Genomic DNA, 26,007 nt, shown 5'->3' with positions numbered 1-26,007 from the left:
TGGTTCAGCTGATTAACTCTCTCGAACTTCCAGATTGTTTCACCTCACCGTTTCCGGTAATCCACGGAAAGTCACATCCTGTAGTGTATGGAATGGCACTTCATTTGAGGCTGGAAGAAGTGGAAAAGCCAGAACTTGTGCTGAAGCTGCATAAAGAAGGATCTGCTGGAGAGAGTTTGGATCTCAGCCCAGGAGAGGCCATGAGCGTTGTTGATATTTGGAGACAAAATGATAGTGGTGACAGCCAGACATCTCTTTTGAGCAAGCAGCCAAGGGTCTGGCAGGCCAAGGACTCCTCTTGTGTAAACAGAGTAGGGGTATAAATTCAGGCTGATGCAGTCTACCCCTTGATACAATAATTTGGAGCCATCATTTTATGAGAACAACATGTCCTCATTTCTTTTCTTGGATGAAGAAGCAATCATTCAAATTGGTGGCCGGTTACACTCTCCTAAAAAGGCTTATTGAATGAGGGTTATTATGCCAAAATAAAGTTCCTGTTACTATATCGTGTCCCAGAACCATATTGTTTATATATTTATATTTATTTTTTATTTTTATTTTTAAAAATTTACTTTAAGTTCTGGGATACATGTGCAGAATGTGCAGGTTTGTTACATAGGTATACATGTGCCATGGTGGTTAGCTGCACCCATCAACCTGTCATCTAGGTTTTAAGCCCCACATGCATTAGTTATTTGTCCTAATGCTCTCCCTCCTCTTGCCCCCCACCCCCCTACAGGCCCTGGTGTGTGATGTTCCCCTCTCTGTGTCCATGTGTTCTCATTGCAGAACCATAGTTTATATTACTCATCTCCCTCTACAACCACCATTTTTTTTTTTGAAGGAGTTTTTCTTTTGTTGCCCAGGCTGGAATGCAATGGCACGATCTCGGCTCACCTCAACCTCCACCTCCCAGGTTCAAGCGATTCTCCTGCCTCAGTCTTGGTCATGTGCCACCATGCCCAGCTAATTTTTGTATTTTCAGTAGAGACAGGGTTTCTCCATGTTGGCCAGGCTGGTCTTGAACTCTTGACCTCAGGTGATCCGCCCACCTCAGCCTCCCAGAGTGCTGGGATTACAGGCATGAGCCACCACGCCCGGCTACAACCACCATTTTTATGCTTTCCTCACAATTAGCTAACACCTTGGCTAATTTAGGTTACTTGTCTAGTGGGATCATCCCAGAAGGGTTTAAGCATTCAGTTGCCTTTCTCTTTTTGGGCCATGTCTAGTGAAATTGGATGCTCACAGTTATCACCGAAAATAGATGCACTAAGAAATGCTTCAGTGGATCCCCTGAGTTTCAAACATAATCCTCCCTATCTCTGTGTGTAGTAGCAACTTTAACTGCTGACAGAAATGAGGGTGAGTACCTCTGTAAATACAGGAATTTTTCTTTGCTTGTTATTCCACAGGCATCAGGAGCTCAAAGTTGCAAGATAGTGATAGAGGCTTCTGGTTCATTGAAGCATTTACTCTGTCATCAGGTGGAAGTGGACCTCCCACTCTTCGTTTGTTTGTTTGTTTGGGACGGAGTCTTGCTGTTTTGCCCAGGCTGGAGTGCAGTGGTACGATCTCGGCTCATTGCAACCTCCGCCTCCTGAGTTCAAGCGATTCTTCTGCTTCAGCCTCCTGAGTAGCTGGGATTACAGGTGGATGCCACCATGCCCAGCTAATTTTTGCATTTTTAGTAGAGACAGGGTTTCAGCATGTTGGTCAGGCTGGTCTTGAACTCCTGATCTCAGGTGATCTGCCCACCTCAGCCTCCCAAAGTGCTGGGATTACAGGCATGAGCCCTGCGCCCGGCCTGGACCTCCCACTCTTAGTACCAGTATCTCAAATCCATCATAGCCTATGTTTGCAGGAATGAGGAAGCCCAAATTCCACAAGTGGGTCACTGCAGTGACAATCATTGGGATTACGTGGACCTCAATTTTTTAGCTATGTGGGAAAACAGCATATATTGGCTACAGTTTTGGTGATTATACTACATCACAAGATATTGTGACTGAGCTGGTACCTTAACTAAGACTTCAACACATCAGTCCACCATTCTTTTAAGCTTGCTGATTCTGAGTGATATGGTAAGTCCAGGGATTCTCTTGTTCATTAGCCCGTCGTTGCATCTCCTTTGCAATATAATGGGCCTTTTGGTACAGTAAATTATTGTGTACAATTCAATGTCAATAAGATTAGGCATTTTCTAAGCCCTTGTGTTGTGGGGATGATGTGGGTTTTGTAGACAAAGAAGGCAAACACATATCTCAGAATGTATCAATTCAGATAAAGATGAGTTGCTGGTCTTCCAAAATTGAAAGGAGTCTGATGTAATTGAAATTCTACCAGGTGTCTGGCAAGTAAGGTTCCATATTGGAGATTTATTGTCTGTCTCCACGACTGGAGGATTGGGACATTCAGCAGTTGCAGAAGGATTAACCTTGTTGAAAAAGAATCCATGTTGTTGGGGTCAGACAGAGTTGGGATCCTTTTTTCCATGAGCACATTGTGCATGTGCTGAGGCAGCTAAGCAAAGACACTGGCTGAGATGCACTGAATGAGTCTCTTGTCCACCTCATTGTTAAGGTGCATGCCTCTGCAATGAATGTTATTTGGTGGTTATTAACTTGAGACGTAAATATCTCTGGACTTTGTGTCCATTGTCATAGTCCATCCATATATCTCTTTCTTATATCCACTCTTCCAGTTTTGGCCAGTTGAGAAGGGCTATAATGTGCCAGAGTAGTCCATTTCTGGCCAGTGTCAACATATTGTGCTGATCTGTCTGTAAGTCAAGCCCATGTGACTTCCTCCTCTGTCTGCTGGTTATAGAAATCTCTCCCAATCCATCTCATGAGGCTATTAGTGTGAGTTGAAGAATAGGAGTTAATGCAACAAAGTTAGGTGACGTGGGCATCTCTGGACTACCTATTCATGTAGTTGATTCATACCTTCTGGGCCTTCCTGAGCCCAGTCCCAAATGTATTACTTCATTGTACAGTGGGTTAAATTATAGAGGCTATGACTGCCAAACTTATGACATAATAGATTTGATAAACCCCAGATCATGATGGTCATGTTAGTTTGTAAAGTCCCTTGGTATCTTGTGGTCAAGTGTCTAATCTTGACTAGGAGATACATCTATCTATCTATCTATCTATCTATCTATCTATCTATCTATCATCTATCTATCATCTATCATCTATCTATCTATCTATATATTTCTTTTTTGAGACAGAGTCTTGCTCTGTTGCCCAGGCTGGAGTGCAGTGGTGCGATCTCGGCTCACTGCAACCTCCACCTCCCGGGTTCAAGTGATTCTCCTGCCTCAGCCTCCCGAGTAGCTGGGACTAGGATATATTAACAAAGCAGAAGATGTCTGCAAACAGAATAATTCCCTACCAAGAGGGGCATGTTCTTTCTCCAGTCCTGGAGGTCTGTCTTGTGACTTTCTTTTTGAGGCCAAATAGATGGTCCTCTCTGTTGGTCATGAGAGTGATAAGGAGCAACAACTTGTTCCTTACTTTAGAAAAATGTCGCAGTATCATCCAAGACCATCCTGCCAAAACTTCACCAATATGACAGACCCATGGATCTTTATGAAGTTTATTTACCTCCTTTTTGGCCTACAAGCAAATCCCTAAAAATTTCAACAATACAGCAGATCCACAAATATAGAATTTATCTCCCATCTTTTGGTATACATGTGTCTTACTCAGGCATCTAGGATATTTGTCACTTCTAGTTCAACAGGTTCAATTAACATGAAGCAGATCAGAATGATAATCTGAGAAATTTCAAAATATTCAATATCCTAATGGATGACATTATGTCAAATAACAAAGAGTTAACATAGCATTCAGGCAAGAGAAGGTGTATACTCTGCTGTCTCTAACATGCAAAAGTGAATGGCTTTCAATGTTTCCTGCTGATGTGCATCAAGCAAAAAGTATTCTGCCAAATCAATAGCATTACATTAAGTGCCTACAATTTTGTTGAACTGCTTTCATCTTTCATAAAAATACTACAACCAGAATAGCAACTTCAATCAGGACTTCAATTTGTTAAGTTTACAGTAGTCCACTCTCATGAGGCATGAACTACCTGATTTTGTAGAGGCCAAACGGGGGCACTCAGAAAGATGTGATCGGGTCCACTAACCTTACATCTTTTAAATTTTTGATGGTGAGACTAAGTTTTGCAGTGCCTCTAGCAATGTGATATTTCTGCTGATTTAGATTTCTGGAGGTTTGGGGAGCTTTCACATGGTCGTTCCTATTATAATAGTCCTTAATTCACAGGTCAGGAAAATAATGAGAGAAGATTTCCAGCATTTGAGAATGTGCATTTCAATTATACACTCAAAGACCAGAGAAAGAGCCACAGTGAAGATGTGTGGATCCATTTGACCCCTTATGAGATGGGCTTGAGCCAAAACTCCACTTCTTACCTGGATTCCATGATCCTCCACACTAATCAAAGGAAAATGTTTTTCAGATTCTCTGTGATAGTGTCAGTTCAAATCTTATATATAATATTTCTAGGCTGGGTGCGGTGGCCCACTCCTGTAATCCCACCACTTTGGGAGGCTGAGATGGGTGGATTGCTTGAGCTCAGGGGTTTGAGACCAGCCTGGGTATCATGGTGAAACCTTGTCTCTACAAAAAATACAAATATTAGCTGGGCATAGTGGTGTGCACCTGTAGTCCCAGATACTCGAGGCTGAGGCGGGAGGACCATTTGATCCTGGGAGGCAGAGGTTGCAGTGAGCTGAGATAGCGCCACTGCATTCCAGCCTGGGCGATGGAGCTAGACCTTGTCTCAAAAAAAATGTATATATATATTTCTAGAGAAGTCTGAATATTCCCTTTTCCACAGCATACACTTAACTTGGAAAATGGCTGAAGCCCTCATTGGGGGAAACATCAAAGGAATATTCACTGTTTATACTTGAAGTGACCCAACATCAACTTGAATCAATGGATTTTGGGACTGTGGACTGACTCAGATCTAGAAACTGCATGAAGAAGAGCAATTTTGCATGTGGCATCTGACATCAACCTTCTGATAACCAAGAGCTAGTTTTTATCATAATAAAATTGAACAATAGCTAGTTGACTACCCATCTATCTTACCCCTGAGAACACCATGGCCTGTTTTCAATTGCCATAGATTCCTGGACAGTAAGACATTGTGATTTCCATTCCAGCCTTGCTGCACATCATATTAATTATGGTTAATGGCTCAGTGTTGCCATGTGGCCTCTGGCATTCCAGAATCTCAACATCCACATTGATATTATACAGTCCAGTTCCATGGTAAAATAGAGCATTGACCCCAATCTACAGACAGCAGCCACTGCCAAGCCTCTCAAAGATACTAGTGTTTCCATCACTAGCACATTACTTAATAGAATGCCTTTTGTTGCTCCTCGTATACATGGATGTACAGTCAGTTGATGGGTTTTCACATCTTGCACTGTAATTCAATGCTAATCCCTTGAACTTACTTTTTTGTACTATGTCAAGACAGTTCGGGTATCTCTACCTGGGTTACTGTAGGCTATCAACCTGACCGGGCTTCACGGAGCCATCCTAAGCAAATATTAGCACTGGCTCTGGGTAGCCTTGCCAGGTCATTAAATTTCAGTTAAGTATGCTAAATGAATGTGATAACTTTATGAAACTTGTGATCCGTGATTTTCTTTTAGTGTAAAGGAGCAATTGATTATTAGGACAACTGATTAACTCTGGTTAAGGTGAATAGATTTACTAAAAACATTGTATTAATGTTAATATTCTCATTTTGATAATTGTGCTATAATTGTGTAAGAGAATGACTTTGATTTTAGGAAATATACACTGAAGTATTTAGGGTTAAACGGTGTTATGTCTCCAACTTAATCTCAGGCAGTTAAGAAAAATTAATGTGCGTGTGTGTGTGTAGGGAAAGAAAGAAGGAGGAAAGGAGGAATAGAGAGGAAGAGAGAGGGTAAATGATAAAGCAATGTGGTAAAAACATTAACATTCTAACATATTGGGAATCTGGAGGTTCTCTGTACCATTTTCCAACTCATGTTAAGTGTGAAATTATGTCAAAGTAAAAGTTAAAAAATATTCCTATTCCTAGGTAAAGTCTCCAATGGCAATGAATTCTTACATCTGGACTTACATTCTACCATCTCCTGATCTTAACACTTCACTCTCACTCATATTGTCCTGGTTTCTGCTCATACATATTCAGTAGATATTATAATTCTTTGATATTTAGTGTATTGCTTTCTGAACCAGGGTTTACATTAGGCTGAATCACATGGAAATTATTCTGGCTTGAGGTGTTCATTTTTAAGCCCTAAAAATTAAAACCTAAATATCCATGACCTCAAACCCTCAAACCAATTTCCAGAGGAAGTGTGTGAATTAAATATACTACTCAAAGAGCTTATAAATTTTCATTCATTTGTCCATATAGGGTCTCCTTTTTCAGAGTCGTTATGAATTTCAACCCTGCATTTTCTATACCAGCCAGTGCCATTTTGACATCAGGCATTGGTCTATATGAGGATGAACGTATATAATCTTCAGGAGGATCTTGAGTTGAATTTTCTGGTCCTTGGATCTTTCTGGTTAGCACTGCTAATCAGTGTTAATCATGCAGTACAAGATGCAAGCTGGTTCTTCTGACACATCCCTTAAAACTGGGCCTGCTGGGGCAACCTACAGAATGGGAGAAAATTTTTGCAACCTACTCATCTGACAAAGGGCTAATATCCAGAATCTATAATGAACTCAAACAAATTTACAAGAAAAAAACAAACAACCCCATCAAAAAGTGGGCAGAGGACATGAACAGACACTTCTCAAAAGAAGACATTTATGCAGCCAAAAAACACATGAAGAAATGCTCATCATCACTGGCCATCAGAGAAATGCAAATCAAAACCACAGTGAGATACCATCTCACACCAGTTAGAATGGCCATCATTAAAAAATCAGGAAACAACAGGTGCTGGAGAGGATGTGGAGAATTAGGAACACTTTTACACTGTTGGTGGGACTGTAAACTAGTTCAACCATTGTGGAAGTCAGTGTGGCGATTCCTCAGGGATCTTGAACTAGAAATACCATTTGACCCAGCCATCCCATTACTGGGTATATACCCAAAGGACTATAAATCATGCTGCTATAAAGACACATGCACACGTATGTTTATTGCAGCACTATTCACAATAGCAAAGAGTTGGAACCAACCCAAATGTCCAACAACGATAGACTGGATTAAGAAAATGTGGCACATATACACCATGAAATACTATGCAGCCATAAAAAATGATGAGTTCGTGTCCTTTGTAGGGACATGGATGAAACTGGAAAACATCATTCTCAGTAAACTATTGCAAGGACAAAAAACCAAACACCGCATGTTCTCACTCATAGGTGGGAATTGAACAATGAGAACTCATGGACACAGGAAGGGGAACATCACACTCTGGGGACTGTTGTGGGGTGGGGGGGAGGGGGGAGGGACAGCATTAGGAGATACACCTAATGCTAAATGACGAGTTAATGGGTACAGGAAATCAACATGGCCCATGGATACATATGTAACAAACCTGCACATCGTGCACATGTACCCTAAAACCCTAAAGTATAATAAAAAAAAAAAACAAAAAACTGGGCCTGCTGGAAACTCTAAAACCAATCCTACACCCTTTCTAAGTGAGACAAGTTACAAAACCTATTACATCCCACTGCCAGCTCTTCATTTCTTTATATATACTCCTAACTTCTTATAATCACTTTTCCCCAAGCCCATCAATTTCCCACACATTTACATTCCATCTGAATAATCAGAGACACTGAAATGGAGTATTTATTTCATAATACGTGTTTCTTGCCACCTTCAAGACCCACTGGAGAAAGAACTGAAGCTTTCGTCTGAGGTACGTATTGTGTCATACTGCAATTTTACATCTCAATAGGAATCTCAATCTACATCTTGCTAAAATATACCTATTTATTGGCTGGGCACGGTGGCCCACGCCTGTAATCACAGCATTTTGGGAGGCCAAGGCCGGCAGATCACTTGAGGTCAGGAGTTTGAGAACAACTTGGCAACATGGCGAAACCCCATCTCTATTAAAAATACAAAAATTAGCTGGGCGTGGTGGTGTGTGCCTGTAATCCCAGCTACTTGGGGGGCTGATGCAAGAGAATTGCTTGAACCTGGGAGGCAGAGGATGCAGTGAGCCGAGATTGTGCCACCATACTCCAGCCTGATGCAGAGTGAGACTTGGTCTCAAAAAAGAAAAGAATGTGTGTGTGTGTGTGTGTGTGTGTGTGTGTATAACTATTTATTTAAAGAAATAATTCAACTTATTTATATTTCAATTCTCCATTTGTTCTCATTGGTTTCAAAGAACTTATTTATTTAGGCCTTAATTTTGTTATTTACCCAGTAATCATTCCGGAGCAGGTTATTCATTTTTTATGTAGTTGTGTGATTTTGAGTGAATTTCTTAATCTTGGGTTCTAATTTGATTGCACTGTGGTCTGAGAGACTGATATGATTTCTGTTCTTTTGCATTTGCTAAGGAGTGTTTTACTTCCAATTATGTGGTCAATTTTAGAGTGAGTGTGATGTGGTGCTGAGAAGAATGTATATTCTGTTGATTTGGGGTGGAGAGTTCTGTAGATGTCTATTAGGTCTGCTTGGTCCAGAGCTGAGTTCAAGTCCTGACTATCCTTGTTAATTTTCTGTCTCATTGATCTGTCTAATATTGACAGTGGATTGTTAAAGTCTCCCACTATTATTGTGTGGGAGTCTAAGTCTCTTTGTAGGTCTCTAAGAACTTGCTTTATGAGTCTGGGTGCTTCTGTATTGGGTGCATATATATTTAGGATAGTTAGCTCTTCTTGTTGCATTGATCCCTTTACCATTATGTAATGTCCTTCTTTGTCTTTTTTTTTTTTTATCTTTGTTGGTTTAAAGTCTGTTTTATCAGAGACTAGGATTGCAACCCCTGCTTTTTTCTGCTTTCCATCTTCTTGATAAATATTCCTCTATCCCTTTATTTTGAGCCTATATGTGTCTTTGCATGTGAGATGGGTCTCCTGAATACAACACACCAATGGGTCTTGACTCTTTGTCCAATTTGCCAGTCTGTGTCTTTTAATTGGGGCATTTAGCCCATTTACATTTAAGGTTAATATTGTTATGTGTGAATTTGATCCTGTCATTAGGATGCTAGCTGGTTATTTTGCCTGTTAGTTGATGCAGTTTCTTCATATTGTCGATGGTCTTTACAATTTGGTATGTTTTTGCAGTGGCTGGTACTGCCTTTTCCTTTCCATATTTAGTGCTTCCTTCAGGAGCTCTTGTAAGACAGGCCTGGTGATAATAAAATCTCTCAGCACTTCCTTGTCTGTAAAGGATTTTATTTCTCCTTCACTTTTGAAGCTTAATTTGACTGGATATGAAACTCTGGGTTGAAAATTTTTTTCTTTAAGAATGTTGAATATTGGCCCCCAGTCTCTTCTGGCTTGTAGGGTTTCTGCAGAGAGATCCACTGTTAGTCTGATGGGCTTCCCTTTGTGGATAACCCGACCTTTCTCTCTGGCTGCCCTTAACATTTTTTCCTTCATTTCAACCTTGGTGAATCTGACAATTATGTGTCCTGGGGTTGCTCCTCTCAAGGAGTATCTTAGTGGTGTTTTCTGTATTTCCTGAATTTGAATGTTGGCCTGTCTTGCTAGGTTGGGAAAGTTCTCCTGGATTGAAGAGTGTTTTCCAACTTGGTTCCAATCTCCCCATCACTTTCAGTACACCAGTCAAATGTAGGTTTGGTTTTTTCACATAGTCTCATATTTCTTGGAGATTGTTGGTTTGTTCTGGCTTTGTTTGTTCCTTTTCATTCTGTTTTCTCTAATCTTGTCTTCATGCTTTATTTCATTAAGTTGATTTTCAGTCTCTGATATCCTTTCTTCCTCTTGATCCATTTGGCTATTGATACTTGTGTATGCTTCACGAAGTTCTTGTCCTGTGTCTTTCAGCTCCATCGGGTCATTTATGTTCTTCTCTAAACTGGTTATTCTAGTTAGTAATTCCTCTAACCGTTTTTTGATGTTCTTAGCTTTCTTGCATTGGGTTAGCACATGCTCCTTTAGCTCGGAGGAATTTGTTATTACCCACCTTCTGAAGCCTACTTCTGCGAATTTGTCAAGCTCATTCTCCGTCCAGTTTTGTTTCCTTACTGGTGAGGAGTTGTGATCCTTTGGAGGAGAAGATTTATTCTGGTTTTTGGAATTTTCAGCCTTTTTGCACTGGTTTTTCCTCATCTTCGTGGATTTATCTACCTTTGGTCTTTGATGTTGGTGACCTTAATATGGCCTTTTCATGTGGACATCATTTTGTTGATGTTGATGCTTTTCCTTTCTGTTTGTTAGTTTTCCTTCTAACAGTCAGGCCCCTCTGCTGCAGGTCTGCTGGAGTTTGTTGGTCCACACCAGACCCTGTTTGCCTGGCTATCACTCACAGAGGCTGCAGAACAGTGAAGATTGCTGCCTGTTCCTTCCTCTGGAAGCTTCTTCCCAGAGGGGCACCTGCAAAATGCCAGCCCGAGCTCTCCTGTGTAAGGTGTCTGTCGATCCCTGCTGTGAAGTGTCTCCCAGTCAGGAGGCACAGGGGTCAGGGACCTACTTCAGGAGGCAGTCTGTCCCTTAGCAGACCTTGAGCACTATGCTGGGAGATCTGCTGCACTCTTCAGAGCTGGCAGCCAGGAACTTTTAAATCTGCTGAAGCTGTGCCCACAGCCGCCCCTTCCCCCAGGTGCTCTGTCCCAGGGAGATGGGAGTTTTATCTATAAATCCCTGACTGGGGTTGCTGCCTTTCCTTTAGAGATGCCCTGCCCGGAGAGGAGGAATCTAGAGAGGCTTTGCTGAGCTGTGGTGGGCTTAGTCCAGTTTGAACTTCCTGGTGCCTTTGTTTACACTGTGAAGGGAAAACTGCCTACTCAAGCCTCAGTAATGGCGGATGCCCCTTCCCCCAGCAAGCTCGAGTGTCCCAGGTTGACTTCAGACTGCTGTGCTGTCAGCAAGAATTTCAAGCCAGTGGATCTTAGCTTGCTGGGCTCCATGGCTGTGGGATCCACCTGAGCTAGACTACTTGGTTCCCTGGCTTCAGCCCCCTTTCCAGGGGGGTGAATGGTTCTGTCCTGCTGGCATTCCAGGAGCCACTGGTGTACGAAAAAAAAAAAAAAAAACAAACTGTTGCAGCTAGCTCAGTGTCTGCCCAAAGAGCCACCCAGTTTTGTGCTGGAAACCCAGGGCCCTGGTGGTGTAGGGACCTGAGGGAATCTCCTGGTCTGTGGGTTTGAAGACCATGGGAAAAGTGTAGTATCTAGGCAGGAACGCACTGTTTCCCAAGGCACAGTCCCTCGTTGCTTCCCTTTGCTAGAGGAGAGAGTTCCCTGACCCCTTGTGCTTCCTGGGTGAGGCAATGCCCCCCCGCTTCTGCTTGCCCTACGTGGGCTGCACCCACTGTCTAACAAGTCCCAATGAGATGAGCCTAGTACCTCTGTTGGAAATGCAGAAATCACACACCTTCTGTGTTGATCTTGCTGGGAGCTGCAGACCGGAGCTGTTCCTATTTGGCCATATTGCCGGCCACTCTCTTGTCAATTTTTTTCTTGTTGTTTTGCAGATTCTTTACTTCTTTCTTCATATCTTGATGTATTCCTTCATGATTAAATAATTTTCTCTAGTAGTATGCTGTTATTCATTACTTTTTATCTTTTGTGTATGTACTATAGGATTTTGCTTTTAGGTTACCACAAGGCTTACATAAAATACATTGATTTGTGGTTACCACAAGTCTTACATAAAAAACCTTATAACAGGGTATTTTTAGCTGATAACAATTTAACTTTGATGACATAAAATAACTTTACACTTTTACCCCATACACTCACATTTAAAATTTTTGATCTCTCAATTTACATTGATTTATATTGTGTATAACTTAACAAATTGTCATTATTATTATATTTAATATTTTTTGTCTTTTAACCTTCATAATAAAGATATAAGTAATTTGCAAGCCATCATTACAGTATTAGATTATTCTGAATTTGATTGTTTGCTTACTTTTGCCAGTGAGTTTTATACTTTCATATGTTTTCATATTACTAATTAGCATATTTTTCTTTCAGTTTAAAACTGGAAGCATTGAATTTCTTGTAATACAGGTCTGGTGGTGATGAACTCTTTTAGCTTTTGTCTGGGAATGTCTTTATCTCTCTGTCATTTATAAGAGGCAGCTTTGCTAGGCAAAGAGTATTCTTGGTTGGTAGCATTTTTTCCTTTACTACTTTGAATATATTATTCTGCTCTCTCAGTCTGTAAGGTTTCTGCTGAGAAGTTTGTTGCTAGCCTTATTGGATTTCTTTATATGTGATATGCTTTTGTTTTTCCTTGATGCTTTCAGGATTTTCTCCTTGATTTTGATTTTTGATAGTTTGATTATAATATGTCTTGATGTGGTCTTGTTTGGAATGAATCTGATTGGTGATCTTTTACCTTCCTATACTTGCATATTTATATCATTCTCAGATTTCTTAATAAACTTTCTGTCCCCTTGTCTCTCTTTTCTCCTTCTTGAAATCCTGTAATTCAAATACTTGCTATTTTGATGCTGTCCCATAAATCTTGTAAACTTTCTTTATTCCTCTTTATTCATTTTTCTTATTTGACTATATATTTTCAAATAATCCATCCTTTAATTCACAGATTCTTCTAATTGATCAATTGTGCTGCTAATGCTCTGTATTGCATTTTTCATTCCATTCATTGTATTTTTCAGCTCCAGAATTTCTATTTGCTCGTTTTATAAATTTTAGTCTATCTGTTAAATTTCTTGCTTTCCTGATTTTATTGAATTGTTTTTTCTTTTTTTTTTTTTTTGGGACAGAGTATCACTCTGTCACCCAGGCTTGACTGCAGTGGCACAATCTCAGCTCACTGCAACCTTTGCCTTCTAGGTCCAAGTGACTCTCATGCCTCAGCCACCTGAGTAGCTGGGATTACAGGTGTGTACCACCACACCTGGCTAATTTTTGTATTTTTAGTAGAGACAGGGGTTCACTCTCTTGCCCAGGCTGGTCTTGAGCTCCCGGCCTAATGTGATCCACTCACTTTGGCCTCCCAAAGTGCTAGGACTACAGGATGAGCCACTGCACCTGGCCTTGAATTGTTTTTCTTTATTTTATTGAATTTCACTGAGCTTCTTTAAAACAATTAGTTTGAATTATTTGTCAGACAGTTCATACAACTCTGTACCAATTTTCTGTCTTAGTTTTCTGCTGCTATAACAAAATATCTGATACGGGGTAATTTATTTAAAAACAGATATTTACTTCTTATAGTTCTGGAGGCTGAAAAATTCAAGGTTGAGGGGCTCAGATCTGGTGAGTGTCTTATTGCTTCATCATCACATGGTGGAAAGCAGACGAACAAAGGAGTAAGAACTCACTCTCAAAAGCCCTCTTTTTAAAGGCATTAAACCCACACATGTGGGTGGAGTTTTCATGGCCTAATCACATCTTAAAGGCCCCTACTCTCGATACTGTTATAATGGCAATTAAATTTCAACATGAGTTTTGGAGGGGGCTTTGAAATCATAGCAGTCTGTTAGGTCTAAAATACAGTTTAAGTCCAGTGTTTCCTCATTGGTTTTCTGTCCCTGGTTGGGTTTGGCCAACAGAAGGCATGGGGACAATATCGGGAGATGGGGAAAAATTAAAGTCAGAGTATTTATTCTTCTGGATTCTTCCCTAAAGAGTCATCATTGTTGACTTTATTTTACCTGGTGACTGTCGTGGCTCCTGTTATGTTACCTACATTTTTGCTATCCTCTCTGGATTCCAGTGACCATCCCCCAACCCTTCCAAACTAGACATGGTAATGGCTCTTCCCTGTTGTCAGTAACAGAATACTTAATTAGAAATTCTTCCCATGCTTTTATTAATTACCTTAAAAGCCTTTAAACTGTTATCAAATTATCCAGTCTATGTGTGGTATCTGTTTTCCTTAAGGATCCTGGCTAGTAAAATAACACACCAAGGCAAAGCATAGTCTTTACCAGTGTATGTGCCATGAAAAAGTGGAACATAGCCCTAGACTGAATTAAAATAGAGAGTTCAGTGAAATCATAATGCAGGAACCCTTGGGGATCATAAGAGGGTATCGTAGGTCTTTGGTTCTCAATAGACTTTCTTTACCCTCCTGGTACGTGGATAATAAATTTCTACATACTTGAACGTATTGCACTAGGTGCAAACCATTCAGAATTTCTGTGCATAATAAAAGCCATATACCACAGAGTCACGGTTAGTAACATATAGAATGGGGAAAAACTGAAAGCCTTTTCTTTAAGATCTGGAACATGACAAGGATGCCCACTTTCACCACCGTTATTCAACATAGTACTAGAAGTCCTAGCTAGAGCAACCAGACAAGAGAAAGAAATAAATGGCATCCAAATTGGAATGAAAGAAGTTAAATTATCCTTGTTTGCAGATGATATAGTCTTATATTTGGAAAAACCTAAAGACTCCACAAAAAAAATTAGAACTGATAAATAAATTCAGTAAAGTTGTAGGATACAAAATCAACATACAAAAATCAGTAGCATTTGTATATGCCAACAGTGGACAATCTGCAAAAGAAATAAAAAAGCAATCTGATTTACTATAGCCACACATAAAGTAAAATACCTAGGAATTAACCAAATAAATAAAAGATCTCTATAATGAAAATTATGAAACACTGATGAAAGAAATTGAAGAGGACACCAAAAAATGAAAAGATATTCCATGATCATGGATAGGAAGTATCAATGTTGTTAAAATATCTATACTACCCAAAGCAATCTATAGATTCAATGCAATCCCTATCAAAATACCAATGACATTCTTCACAAAAATAGAACAAACTATCCTAAAATGTATGTGGAACCACAAATAACCCAGGACCACCAAAACTATCCTGAGCAAATAAAACTAAAACTGGAGGAATCACATTACCTGACTTCAAATTACACTACAGAGCTCTAGTACCCAAAACAGCATGGTATTGGTATAAAAACAGACACATAGACCAATGGAACAAAGTAGAGAACCTGGAAACAAATCCATGCAGCCACCGTGAACTCATTTTTGGCAAACCACCAAAAACATGCACTGGGGAAGAGATAGTCTCTTTGATACAATAGTGCTGGGAAAACTGGATATCTTTATGCAAAAGAAGAAAACTAGATCCCTATCTCTCACCGCATATAAAAATCAAATCCAAATGGATTAAAGACTTAAATCTAAGACCTCAAACTATGAAACTACTACAAGAAAACACTGGCCAAACTTCCCAGGACATTGGTCTCGGCAACAATTTCTTGAGCAATATCTCACAAACACAGGCAACCAAAACAAAAATAGACAAATATCACATCAAGTTAAAAGGCTTCTGCACAGCAATGGAAACAATCAATAACATGAAGAGTCAACCCACAACATGGGAGAAAATATTTGCAAACTAGCCATCTGACAAGGGATTAACAACCAGAACATATAAGGAGCTCAAACAACTCTACAGGAAGAAAATATAATAATCCTTTCAAAAAATGGGCAAAAGATTTGAATAGACATTTCTCAAAAGAAGGCATATAATAAACAGGTATATGAAAAGGTGCTCAACATAACTGATCATCAGAGAAATGCAAATCAAAACTACAAGGAGATATCATCTCACTTCAGTTAAAATGACTTAAGTCCAAAAGACAGGGAATAACAAATGCTGGTGAGGATGTGGAGAAAAGGGAACCCTCAAACACTGTTGATGGGAATGTAAGTTAGTACAGCTACTAGGGAGATGCATTTGGGGGTTTCTCAAATAAGTAAAAATAGAGCTACTATATGATCCAGCAATCGCACTACTGAGTATGTACCCAAAGGAATGGAAATCAGTATATCAAAGAGATACCTGCCTTTCTGTGTTTGTTGCAGCTCTGTTCACAATATGTAAGATTTGGAAACAACCTAAGTTTCCATCAACAGATAACTGGATAAAGAAAATGTGGTACAGGTTGCAGTGAGCCAGGATTGGGCCACTGCACTCCAGCCTGGGCGACGGAGCGAGACTCTGTCTCAGAAAGAAATTGTATATCAGACTGGGCACAGTGGCTCATGCCTGTAATCCCAGCACTTTGGGGGGCCCAGGTGGGATATCGCCTGAGCCCGGGAGTTGGAAACCAGCCTGGGCGACAAAGTGAGACCCCTCTCTCTACAGAAAATAAATTAGCCAGGCGTGGTGGCACGTGCCTGTAATCTCAGCTACTTGGGAAACTGGGGGAGGATAGTCTGAGCCCAGGAGTTTGAGGCTGCAGTGAGCTACAATCACACCCCTGCACTCCAGCCTGGGTTACAGAGTGATAACCTGTCTCAAAAAATAAAAAAAAATTGTATAATCATATTGCAATTTTCTTTGCATTACTGATGAGGAAAAATCTCAAAGTAATTGTAAAAAATCCTGGATATCACATGGTTGAGAAACAAACTGATTTTTTTATTTTTTTATTTTTATTATTATACTTTAAGTTTTAGGGTACATGTGCACAATGTGCAGGTTTGTTACATATGTATCCACGTGCCATGTTGATTTCCTGCACCCATTAACTCGTCATTTAGCATTAGGTATATCTCCTAATGCTATCCCTCCCCCCTCCCCAACCCCACAACAGTCCCCGGAGTGTGATGTTCCCCTTCCTGTGTCCATGAGTTCTCATTGTTCACTTCCCACCTATGAGTGAGAACATGCGGTGTTTGGTTTTTTGTCCTTGCGATAGTTTACTGAGAATGATGGTTTCCAGCTTCATCCATGTCCCTACAAAGGACATGAACTCATCATTTTTTATGGCTGCATAGTATTCCATGGTGTATATGTGCCACATTTTCTTAATCCAGTCTATCGTTGTTGGACATTTGGGTTGGTTCCAACTCTTTGCTATTGTGAATAGTGCCGCAATAAACATACGTGTGCATGTGTCTTTATAGCAGCATGATTTATAGTCCTTTCGATATATACCCAGTAATGGGATGGCTGGGTCAAATGGTATTTCTAGTTCTAGATCCCTGAGGAATCGCTACACTGACTTCCACAATGGTTGAACTAGTTTACAGTTCCACCAACAGTGTAAAAGTGTTCCTATTTCTCCACATCCTCTCCAGCACCTGGAAACAAACTGATTTTAAACTTACAGGACTCTGTAGTTCACAGTTGAACACTGTGCCTTCCTGAAATATCAAAGAATAATGTACATTAATAAGCCGGCTACTATCGACATCTTGTAAAAATTAAAATTAAACATAAATAAAAGTTCAAACTATCTGTTAAAAAAAAGAAAATCTGGTACATATACACAATAGAGTACTATTCAGCCATAAAAAACAATGAGATCCCGTCATTTGCAACAACATGGATAGAATTGGAGATCATTATGTTAAGTGAAATAAGCCAGGCATAGAAAGACAAACATTGCCTGTTCTCACTTACTTGTGGAATCTAAAAATCAAAATTCGTCTCTTGTTCATAGAGAGTAGAAGGATGGTTATCAGAGGCTGGGAAGGGCAATAGGGGGCTGGGGTTGGGGGCAGGTGGGAATGGTTAATGGGTAAAAACATAGAAAGAATGAATAAGATCTACTATTTAATAGCACAACAGGATGACTAAATAGCCAATAACTTAATTGTACATTTAAAAATAACTAAAAGAGTGTAATTGGATTGTTTGTAACAGAAAGGATAAATGCTTGACAGAATGGATACCCCACTTGCCATGATATGATTATTATGCATTGCAAGCCTGTATCAAAATGTCTCACATACCCCATAAATATATGCACCTACTATGTACCCACAAAAATTAAAAATAAAATATAAAAAAGAATCTCTGATTACATTTTCATATGTAGTGTCTGCAAATAGTGTATCTTTTTATAGCACTTTGTAGCTCAATCCAAGGATATTTACATATGATAGGGGCAAGTACAACATAACAGTGCACAATTCTGTGAATTCTTTTGGTATAATATTGTTTCAGTTTCGAAAGTATGAATGGCCCCTTGGGTCAGAGAATTTTATGCTTGGGTGACAGAGAAAAAAAATCCATCAATTCTGCAGACCTGTTATTTCAATTTAAAAAGTTAGATAGCTGGGCAGTGAGGCTAAGAAAGTTTGTGATGGCTCTCTGTCAGTTGGTAGTAGTGTGGGAAGTTGAAAAAGCTCAGGGTGACCTTTGATGGTACGCTGGGGAGAAGCAGGTCCATCTAAGACTTAGTTTGTATGGCTTTTGCTTAGGTCACTTCCACCTGTGTCATTCGTTGTGGAAAAAATATGTGCCAGAGGGACTTGACCTCCAGCTTCTCAAAATGCACATTTTTTTTTCTGGTTTCCATGGAGATGGCTGCAGTGAGGCCAGCTCAAGTTTTGTACATGGCTGTGCCCAGAGAATGTATTAGAATTGTGTTTGTGACCAATTGTTCTTTGGTGCTACAATACCTAGAGGAATGGAAAAGGCCAAAGGGCTTGCCTTGGTCTTTGAAATGGCCAAGCCTCTTCTGAATTGAAGTAGGACATCAATCAGAATACAAAAGTAAAGCAGGAAGATTGAAAGCTGGAAAGAAGGGTAAATTTTATTATAAAATAGAAAAACTGAGCAGCAGAGAAGCCATATGCTATGAGTAGCAGTGTGAGCAATAAAATACTTATAGGCTTAGTCAGCAATGGGTTACTTGTGTGATATTTCTGAGGTCAGAGATACCTGCTGCCCACTGCAGAAAGGGACATTTAGGATATCTTGTTTCTGGAACATGCTTGTGTTCCATATTCAAGATGAGAAGATGGGGTTTCAAGCATCATAGGATGTACCCTCAAGTGGCAATCAGGCAATCAGGATGGAAGCACCTCTGAAACTCCACTTACTGGGAGAAAAGACCCAACCCACAAGGGAGTTTGGAATGATAGAGAAATGATGATTAGAATTCTGTGGCTTGTAATCCACTGATACTCCCCGAGTTATATTATGTTTCATGTCTTTTATTTTTCTGCACTGATCTTCAGTAAAACATTTACGGTAGTAAGATCCTGTATTCAAGAAAGGGGAAAACTGAAGCATCAAAGCCACACTTGGAGGGAAGGCAGTAGAACTCTAAGCACGAAAATAGAAGATAGAAGCTGAGAGAGAGAGAGAGAGAGAGAACATGAGAGAGCAGGCTGAGATTCCTAGAGTCTTTCACCAAAGAAGGAAATGCAGCCTGAGCCTGGGAGGAGGCAGTTGAGCAGAAAAAGACCTCATGAGAGCACCACAAGAGTTAATTAATAGAACCATGAGACCAAGCTACTACAAGAGATATACAAGTCAAGCAAAGAGAACAAAGCTAGAGGCATCACCTTACCTGACTGTAAACTATGCTACAGGGCTACAGTAACCAAAACAATATGGTACTGGTACAAAAACAGGCACAGAGATCAATGGAACAGAATAGAAATCCCAGAAATAAGGCCACACACCTACAATCATCTGATCTTTGACAAATCTGGCAAAAGCAAGCGATGGGGAAAGGACTCCCTATTCAATAAATGAGGCTGGGATAACTGGTTAGTCATATGCAGAAGATTGAAACTGGACCCTTTCTTTATACCACATACAAAAAACAACTCAAGACGACTCAAGACGGGCTGGCTGTGGTGGCTCATGTCTGTAATCCCACCACTTTGGGAGGCCAAGGTGGGTGGATCACCTGAGGTCAGAAGTTCGAGACCAGCCTGGCCAACAAGGTGACACCTTGTAGCCACTAAAAATTAAAAAAGAAAAAAATAGCCAGGCATGGTGGCAGGCACTGGTAGTCCCAGCTACTCAGGAGGCTGAGGCTGGAGAATTGCTTGAACCCAAGAGGTGGAGGTTGCAGTGAGCCGAGATTGCACTACTGCACTCCAGCATGGGCGACAAGAGTGAGACTCCATCTCAAAAAAACAAAAACAAAAACAAACAAAACCCCCAAAAACTCAAGATGGAATAAAGACTTAAATATAAAACCCAAAACTATAAAACTCTGGAAGACAACCTAGGCAATGCAATTGTGGAATAGGACCAGTCAAAGATTTCATGACAGAGACACCAAAAGCAATTGCGACAAAAGCAAATATTGGCAAATTGAATCTAATGAAACGAAAGAGTTTCTACATAGCAAAAAAAACTATGAACAGAGCAAACAAACAACCTACGGAATGGGAGAAAATATTTGCAAAGTATGCATCTGACAAAGGTTTAAAATCCAAAATCTATAAAGAACTTAAACAAATTTACAAAAAAACCCATCCCCATTAAAAAGTGGTCAAAGGACATGAACAGACACTTTTCAAAAGAAGACACACATGTGCCTAGCAAGCATATGAAAAAATGCTCAATATCATGAATCATTAGGGAAATGCAAATCAAAATCACAGTGAGATACCATCTCACACCAGTCAGAATGGCTATTAATAAAAAGTAGAAAAATAACAGATGCTAGCATGGTTGTGGAGAAAAAGCAATGCTTATACATGATTGGTGGGAAGGTAAATTAGTTCAATCATTGTGGAAAGCAGTGTGATGATTCCTCAAAGAACTAGAAACAGAACTACCATTAGACCCAGCAATCCCATTACTGGGTATATACCCAAAGGAATATAAATCATTCTACGATAAAGACACACGCATGCGAATGTTCACAGCAACACTGTTCACAATAGCAAAGACATGGAATTAACCTAAATGCTCATCAATGATAGACTTGATAAAGAAAATGTGGTACATATACACCATGGAATACTATGCAGCCATAAAAGATAATGAGATCATGTCCTTTGCAGGAACATGGATGGAGCTGGAGGCCATTATTCTTAGCAAACCAACTCAGGAAGAGAAAACCAAATACTGCATGTTCTCACTTATTAAGTGGGAGCTAAATAATGAGAACCAACGGACACAAAGAAGGGAACAACAGACACTGGGGCCTACTTGAGGGAGGAGGGTGGCAGAAGGGAGAGGATCAGCAAAAATAACTATCAGGTACTCTACTTAGTACATGCGTGATGAAATGGTCTGTACACCAAACCTCTGTAACACAAGTTTGCCTGTATTAACAAACTTGCACATGTATCCTTGAACCTGAAATAAAGTAAAAAAAAAAAAAAGCATAGAAGTCATTCAGGAACTAATTTTTATGAATGCAAACTGAAAAGGTGTGCCTTTCGTGGATGGCCCAGGGTGATTTGATGTGCTGAGAAGCATCTTCTTCTTCTTCTTCTTTTTTTTTTTTTTTGTAATGAATGGGTTTTATTTTGCTAGAACTGAAATCATCTACAGTTCTTAGAGCTAAACTTCCAAAGCTACAGTCAGCAATTTTTCATCAGAGCCCAAGGGAGAGGTGCCAGGGTAAAAGAAACCAGATACTGAAGAGAGACATAGGCCACTAGGAACAGGGTGGGAGAGGGCACTTATTTCCCTCTGTCCTCTCAGTGGATTACAAATCAGATCTGGTGACAACACTAAGGGGAACAGGTCAGGGTATGTGGATGAGAAATGACACTGGAAGGAACATCAAAGCCCCAGCTACAAAAAGAAAGTCATAAAGGCCCAAATAGTAGGGGAGCCTCCCAGTGCACCTCAGAAATGTGGGCAACGATGGGGAAGGAAGGAGCAGAATGCGAAGCACACAAAGGGTTAGGGTTCTTTACATTTTTTTTGGTAGTTTTCTTTTATTAAAAACATTTCCTAAAAAATGTGTCTTTTCCTTTATGTCTGAGTGATATATATGACTATAAGCTGGCCTTCAGCACTGTGCAGAGAGGGAAAAGGGCAGCTAGGGGCCTTCCCAAGCATCCCATTTCTGGCTTCAGAGATCTAAATGGGGGCAGATGCTCAACACTCCCACCCACATGGGTAAAGTCAACCCTTCAGGTCTCACGTCCTTGGCCCAAACAACTTGGAAGCCCCAAAATCTTTTGATGATAAACTACAACTCCCAGAACTCTTGGGATTGGCAAAAGAAAAAACGGGTGTTGTCAGTCATCAAGGATTTACGGAAAGGAGCCCCTCCCCTACAAGCTGTCCCACTTTACTTGAATCTAGGCAGCTGGGATAATAGGTGTAGCAGGGGACAGGAGCTCAGGAAGATGCCACCCTCCTGTGCTGCCCCTACCCTCCATTTGAGGATTGCCCCTTCCAGGCCCCACAAGCCCACATGGCTGTTTATGCTCCATCTTTTCTATTCCCACCCCTGATCCCAACCCAGAGTCCCAGAATGACTAGGAGAGTGGGAAAAGGATGTCAGGAGGTGGAAATGGTTGGCCCAGGCCCCAGCAGAAGCCTGGAAAATCGCTCCAGTGGAAGGAACATAATAGCTTCATTTCTTCCCAGGGAGCAGAAGACATGGCTCTGACTCTGATAATAGGGGTATGGGGACTTAGAGGGGAGGGCCAGCTGACCTGCCTCATCCACGTCAATCTCCATGGGCTGGGCTTGGAGTGGGAATAGTGAGTGGAAGAGGAGAGCAGGTTGGCGTGGGAAAGGGGTTCCCAGTTTGCAGGCCATGGCCAGTTTCCCCAGTAGCACCCAGACAGCAGCAGGAACAGGGTGGGGGCTCCTCTTGAAACATTGGTGGCTACATGATCGCTGACGCCTGGGACCTCAGCATCTTCATTGGCAGCCTCTTCCTCTTTCTCCTCCTCTTCTTCCTCTTGGGGAGGCCCCCAGCCAGAACCGGGCTCAGAGAGGGTGCTATTCTTTTCCACCTTCACAGGAAGGGTCTTCTCACCTTCCAAGGTGGCTGCCTCCTTCTTCTCCCCTTCAGGGTTTTCTGCTTCCTTGAGACGTTTAGGGGAGTCCTCCGACAGGTCCCCTGCTTGAGGAGAAGCATCTTATAGATCTCTCTGAAAGCAGACATTACTATGAAGCCAAAATCTTCATATTTGCTAATTCATTGAGTCTCAAAAACATTTTTCAGGAAATGGGTACCTATATTCATATTCTCACTTTAGATATGAAGAAAATATAAGGGCTTCAGATAGGTTAAGTGATTTGCCATATGTGATATAATTAGTAAGTGACAGAGCTTAGTTTCTCTGGACAGAGAAAGCAGTTTTCTTCTGCTTTCTGCTTGAATACTCTGACCTTTTGACCACAGCATTCTTATTTTATTTTCTGTAGAAATTTCTAGGAAAAAGACAGTTAATGATGAGAAGTTCCAGCTGGTGTTACTGCAAGAAACTTTTACTTTGTTTTCATGTTTGTGACCTTGCCTTACTCCTCAGTTTCAATTATGGGTGCTGCTTTTTCTGGCTTTTCTGATTTAAAGCTTCTCTCATTGACCATAGTTTAAACTCTTCTTCACTTTTCTGCTTCAGGCCGCCCTGAGTAAATCTCTCATTGGATCCAGACAAGTCTCAAAACTCTACAAATTAAACATCCTGGCTCTCTTGGATATGGCCTCTGCTAGATTCACTCCAAACCCATGTAGAGCACTTGTAAAGACAGGACTTTGGTAGACATCTATCTTGGGTGGTTTACGTAAACTTGATTTATTCCTATCTATGTTACTAAGGCTTTCGAGAATGATGATGACACCCTCTCCATGGATCCCAATTAATCAGAGATATCTTAGATCTGATGTGGAAGCAGTCAGAACTAGCTCATAAACAAGGAACTAGAACAAGATATGATGCTAGAAATATGGACATGAATGAAAGTGGGGCAAAAGTGTATTGAAGAAGGGATGAAGCAGGTTGTTACATTAATAAGCATGTTGTTGAATATATACATATACACACAAAGTATATGTTTATATTTATACATACAGTGTGTATATATATACAGTATACACAGTGATGCATATAGACATTGTATACATATATAATGATTATATGTATACTATGTGTATTCAGTGTATATGTGTGTGTGTGTGTGTGTAGTAGTAGTAGTAGTAGTAGTAGTAGTAGTAGTAGTAGTGGATGCTGTGTGTACTGCCCATATGCCCTCTCTTCCCTCTCAGGACTAAGACACCTATTACCCCAGCTGCCAATAGTGTTGCATGTTGACAACTCATAGATGCATCTCTCCTCAAAAGCCACTTCTTCAAATATTATGATTTCCCTCTCAGGGGAAGCCTGTATCCATTCACTGGTTCAAGTTGGAGTATAAAAGTATAAAGGCCCAGCCCCCTTGTCTCAATGTGGGTCACCTTTCTGGATTCATCCCAGTTCTAGAGCTCTCCATAGGATTGATAGGCTTCTCCTTCTCCTTCTCCTTCTTCTTCTTCTCCTTGATGGAATCTCACTCCAGCCTGGAGTGCAGTGGCAGGATCTCAGCTCACTGCAACCTCTGCCTCTGGGGTTCGTGCAATTCTCCCACCTCAGCCTCCTGAGTAGCTGGCATTACAGGCACCCGCCACCATGCCTGGCTAGTTTTTGTATTTTTAGTAGGAAAGGGGTTTCACCATGTTGGCCAGGTAGGTCTTGAACTCCTGACCTCAAGTGATCCACCCACCTCGGTCTCCCAAAGTGCTGGGATTACAGGTGTGAGCCACCGTGTCTGGCCACCAATACATTTCTATATGCAAATTCTATTTTCAGATTCTGTTTTTTGAGGCACCCATCTTGTGGGGGTTAGACTTGGGAAGCAGCACTATAATGGGATTTCCAACTGAATTCTTGCTGACGGTCTGACAAAGAAGGACCCTTCACTGATGGTAGGTAAAACACTAATATCCTCTGTCATGCATTTGTTGAAACTTGTACTGGTGGTGAACTGGGATGGAGCATTAATGCAAGGCATATACTAGTAGGTACAATGTCTTTGATGTTTGAGAGGCACGGGGGACATAATAAACATGAAGGCTAAGAAATTGGATTATTATTATTGAGGTTATTGATGCTTTGGAGAAAGATACTGAAAAACTGAACATGATTAGATAGTAAATAAAGACAAAGTGTGAAAGCCAGAGAGCCTGCTTACCAGCATATATTTCATTTCTTGAATGTACTTCATTTGGTAATTTATCTTTCTTCTTACATATAATATGCCAGTATTTAAAAAGTATTGTATACATGGGGATAAGTGCAAAATGATCTACAGTTTTATTCATTTTTAAATACATTTTTTTCTGATTTTAGTTGCAGTGTTATGTTGGACTCATAAAATTATTTCAAAGCATGCACTTCTGATTTTTTTTGAAACATTTCATGGGGGATTACTATTTATCTGATGGTGGTGTCTTAGAAAACTAATTAGGTCATTAAGGTGGAGTCCTTCTGAATGGGATTAGTGCCCTTATAAGAAGAGACATGAGAGCTTGTTCTTACTTTCTGCTCTTAGCCACATGAGGATCTAAAAAGAGAACAGTTGTCTGCAAACCAGGAAGTGGGCCCAGACACCAGATCTGCTGGCACCTAGATCTTGGACATTCCAGATTCCAGAACTGTCAGAAATAAATGTCTGTTGCTTAAGCCATCCAGTCTATGGTAGTTTGGTATAGAAGTCTGAACTGACTGAGACAGAAACTGGTACTAAGAGGTGGGGTTCTGCTGCTGTAACAAATACCTAAAAATGTGGAGTGGCTTTGCAACTGGGTAATGGGTTGAGGATAGAATGTTAGAGGTGCATGCTAGAAGAAGCCAGAATTGCTGTGAAGAGTTTTTTAAAGGTGATTCCAGTGATCGCTCAGAAAGAAAAATGGAGATCTGTAGAGAAAACTTTTGTCTTCTTAGAGAATGCATAAATAATCATGAACAGAATGTTGATAGAAATGTGGATGGTAAAGGCCATTCTGATGAGGTCTGAGATGGAAATGAGGGACATATTATTGGAAACAGGAGGAAAGGTGATTCTTGTTATAAAGTGGCAAAGAACTTGGCTGAATTATGTT

This window comes from Symphalangus syndactylus, chromosome X (assembly GCF_028878055.3).
Source record: "Symphalangus syndactylus isolate Jambi chromosome X, NHGRI_mSymSyn1-v2.1_pri, whole genome shotgun sequence".
Lineage (NCBI taxonomy): Eukaryota > Metazoa > Chordata > Mammalia > Primates > Hylobatidae > Symphalangus > Symphalangus syndactylus.
The sequence above is the reverse complement of the archived record's forward strand: the minus strand, read 5'-3'. Positions refer to the sequence as shown.